Here is a 4,070-nt window from a genome sequence, read left to right as displayed (position 1 = left end):
GTCTTGGTGGGTTTTCCCAACCCGCCCCCAGCCTCTCAGTCTTGGTGGGTTTGTCCACCCCCAGCCACTCCATCTGGGTGGGTTTTCCCAACCCGCCCCCAGCCGCTCCATCTGGGTGGGTTTTCCCAACCCGCCCCCAGCCGCTCCATCTGGGTGGGTTTTCCCAACCCGCCCCCAGCCGCTCCATCTGGGTGGGTTTTCCCAACCCGCCCCCAGCCGCTCCATCTGGGTGGGTTTTCCCAACCCGCCCCCAGCCGCTCCATCTGGGTGGGTTTTCCCAACCCGCCCCCAGCCGCTCCATCTGGGTGGGTTTTCCCAACCCGCCCCCAGCCGCTCCATCTGGGTGGGTTTTCCCAACCCGCCCCCAGCCGCTCCATCTGGGTGGGTTTTCCCAACCCGCCCCCAGCCGCTCCATCTGGGTGGGTTTTCCCAACCCGCCCCCAGCCGCTCCATCTGGGTGGGTTTTCCCAACCCGCCCCCAGCCGCTCCATCTGGGTGGGTTTTCCCAACCCGCCCCCAGCCGCTCCATCTGGGTGGGTTTTCCCAACCCGCCCCCAGCCGCTCCATCTGGGTGGGTTTTCCCAACCCGCCCCCAGCCGCTCCATCTGGGTGGGTTTTCCCAACCCGCCCCCAGCCGCTCCATCTGGGTGGGTTTTCCCAACCCGCCCCCAGCCGCTCCATCTGGGTGGGTTTTCCCAACCCGCCCCCAGCCGCTCCATCTGGGTGGGTTTTCCCAACCCGCCCCCAGCCGCTCCATCTGGGTGGGTTTTCCCAACCCGCCCCCAGCCGCTCCATCTGGGTGGGTTTTCCCAACCCGCCCCCAGCCGCTCCATCTGGGTGGGTTTTCCCAACCCGCCCCCAGCCGCTCCATCTGGGTGGGTTTTCCCAACCCGCCCCCAGCCGCTCCATCTGGGTGGGTTTTCCCAACCCGCCCCCAGCCGCTCCATCTGGGTGGGTTTTCCCAACCCGCCCCAAGCCGCTGCTGCCTGGTTTCCCCTCCCACTCGCAGCCACTGTGGCTGGGTTTCCCCTCCCGCCTCCTGCCTCTGCAGCCTTGGCTCGGCCTCTACTTTGCTCCCTTCTATAGCCCTTGGCTTCCATGTTGTCTTCAGTCTTCGCTCAGAGCCGGTATATGCAAATTAACCGCCATCTTGGCTGACAGTTAATTTGCATATACTCACTGATTAGCCAATGAAAAGGGTAGCGGTCGTATGCTAATTACCATGTTTCTCTTTTATTAGTGTAGATATATATATAGTCATTCTGGTAAGCACTGAGCACATTCTCTCAAGTGCCCAGAGACTGGGGTTTCTGTCTCTGTCCTGCCATTAGTTGGAGGATTGAGTACAATCCCTTAGCCCCTGTGAATCTCATTTGTTTTACCTAACCCTCTTCCCCATTAGTTCTGGTTCAAATAACTTTCTCATGGGTCTGTTCTATTGCTTGAAAGCTCTTTTGACCAAAATTTTGTTAAAATGCACATCTATGTATTTGGAAGGAATACAATTAGTGCTGTTATTAATACTGTTAATGGTATTGTGTAATGGGGGCAACTCTGTGATGGGCACCGTAATTGGAGTGCTTTATATCTGTTAATTTTTTAAATCCTTACAATGATCAAAAGAAGAGGTATCTTTATCATTGACAATTGGGAGGCTATTAAAGTGTCCAAGTGGAAATGGATGGTTAAAAAGCAACACAGTCAGTAAACAGGGCCAGTGGAAATGGGACTCAGACAGGCTGATGAGATTATAACATGGTGAGGCCTCTGGTGAGAGGTGGGCCAGAAGGGGTTCCCTTGTTCAGGAAAGTAGTGGGTAGGGAGGCATTTAGAGGACAGATGAGGCTACTGAGGATCTATCTCAGAGAAGGGCCAAAAAACAGGAAAATGTACAGAAAAGGAAAGTGCTAGAAGACAAGATTTTCTTTATTAAATAATTATTTTTACTCCTCTTTTTATAATTTTGAAAATAACACTTGCACATTGAAGAAGAATCAGACTAAACACAAAAAATGCAGACACTGAAAAAAAATATTTTAGACATGCTACCACAATTATTTTTATTATTGCATATTACCTTCTAGTTTTTGTCTAATGCTGCCATATTCCCCAAGTTGCAATCTGCTTAACATAAAATAATGGACATTTTCCCATGTTGTTTCATAGTCTTTATCATCATTATCACTTTACATGGCAACATACTGATTCATCACATTATGTCTAATAAACTGTATTACCATGGTTGTTTACTGAGAGGGATGCACTTTTATGGGTGACTTGAAATAGACTCTTTACAGTTGGTATTCTGATCCATTTGGGGGGAATATGGTTTCTAGGAACCACCTTGGGTTCATTAGACACATGAATTTGTTAAAAATGAGAGTTATGGTCCTGGCCTGATAGCTCAGTTGGTTAGATCATTGTCCCATAAACCAAAGTTGCAGGTTCAATCCCCAGTCAGGGCACATACAGGAATCAACCAATAAAGCCATACTAATAAAAGAGAAAGATGCAAATTGACTGTACCTTCACAATGTCCACCAGCCAATCAGGAGTGAGTATGCAAATTAACCCAACAAAGATGGCAGGTTACTTTGCATATGCAGGCGCTGAGCTGCTGGGGTCGGGACAGGATGCTTGCATCATCACTGTGGTGATGACCAGGTGTCCTGCACCGCCCCAGCTGCTCCGGACCTCTGCGTAGCATGGGAAGGCAGAGGAAGGAAGGCAGAAAGGTGGCTCTGGCCGGAACGAAGGCGGTGCTGGCAGCCAGGGGAAGGAAGGCCCATTCTTGCATAAATCTTCATGCATCGGGCCTCTAGTGTATAAATAAGTGGAACAAAAAGTCGATGTCTCTCTCTCTCTCTCTCTCTCTCTCTCTCTCCCTAAAATCAATAACTAAAATTAAAAAAAGAGAGTTACCCCCTATTGATGCCATCAGCCATTTGTAGAAGATTAATATAGGATTAGAAAATTGATAACATGGGATTAGTATTCCAAAAAATAAAAAAAAAGAACATATCCCTACCAAAAAAAGAATGAAAAGTACTCTTTGGATGTCAAAGAGACTCAAAGAGAAATTAAAGGCCTTAGTGGAGAGATTAGTGACTGTAATAATGCATTTCTGTGTTCTGGATAAGAGGGCATTCGGCATGGTCTGAGCAAAATGAAGCCAGAATTCCAAGAAGAAATGCAATAACTTTAAGAAAACTTTTCTTGGCACTATAAGCTCACACATGTACTTTTATATGCTACAAAGTTGAAAAAATTAAATTCTGAAGTATCAGGCCATAGCTATAAAAAATTAAGATTTTAAACTAGATTTGTGAGTAAGAAAATATGTGTTATGATATGCTAAATGCTAAATGTTATTCTATACAGTGTTTTTTTCACTCTGGCAAATGTTCTACTTCCAGAAATGTGCACAATTATTTTTGCTGGCAAAAACAGTTCAAATAAAAACAGAAGCTAGCCACCATTTCTTAACATAGTAAAGTTGAGCATTTCAAACATTTAATGGAAATTATTTACACATTTATATCATTGTTATTCAAAGGAAACAGTAGGAATTCCATGGAAGTTTGTATTTATGACAAAAGTAAATTGCTAGTGTAAAGGTATTTTGAGGTTAGAAGTATGATAAATAGGAGATGATTTAGAAAGAAACAAGGGTATCTATTTTTAAAAAATTATTATTCATTTCAGCCTTCTCTTCTCTGACCATTAGACCAGGTAAGAATCTGGAAAAGACAGGGCAAATAGACTACCAAAGATTTATTCATTTCTCTTTCTTGTTTAACAGAAACCAAATTTTGCTCACTGTGTCCGTAGTCAAGTTAAAATACTTTCCCAGACTTGTTTGCAGTTAGGGGTAACTCCATGACATTTTCAGCTGATGAAATAATCTAAGAAATCTGCTAGATTCTACTCTTTAACTCTTCCTTCTTTTTAAAAATATATAGTTTTATTTATTTCAGAGAAGAAGGGAGAGGGAGGGAGGGAAGGAAGGAGAGAGAGAGAGAGACAGAGAGAGAGAGAGAGAGAGAGAGAGAGAGAGAGAAGAGAAACAC

This window comes from Myotis brandtii, unplaced genomic scaffold, assembly GCF_000412655.1.
Source record: "Myotis brandtii unplaced genomic scaffold, ASM41265v1 scaffold681, whole genome shotgun sequence".
NCBI lineage: Eukaryota > Metazoa > Chordata > Mammalia > Chiroptera > Vespertilionidae > Myotis > Myotis brandtii.
Note: the sequence above shows the minus strand (reverse complement) of the source record.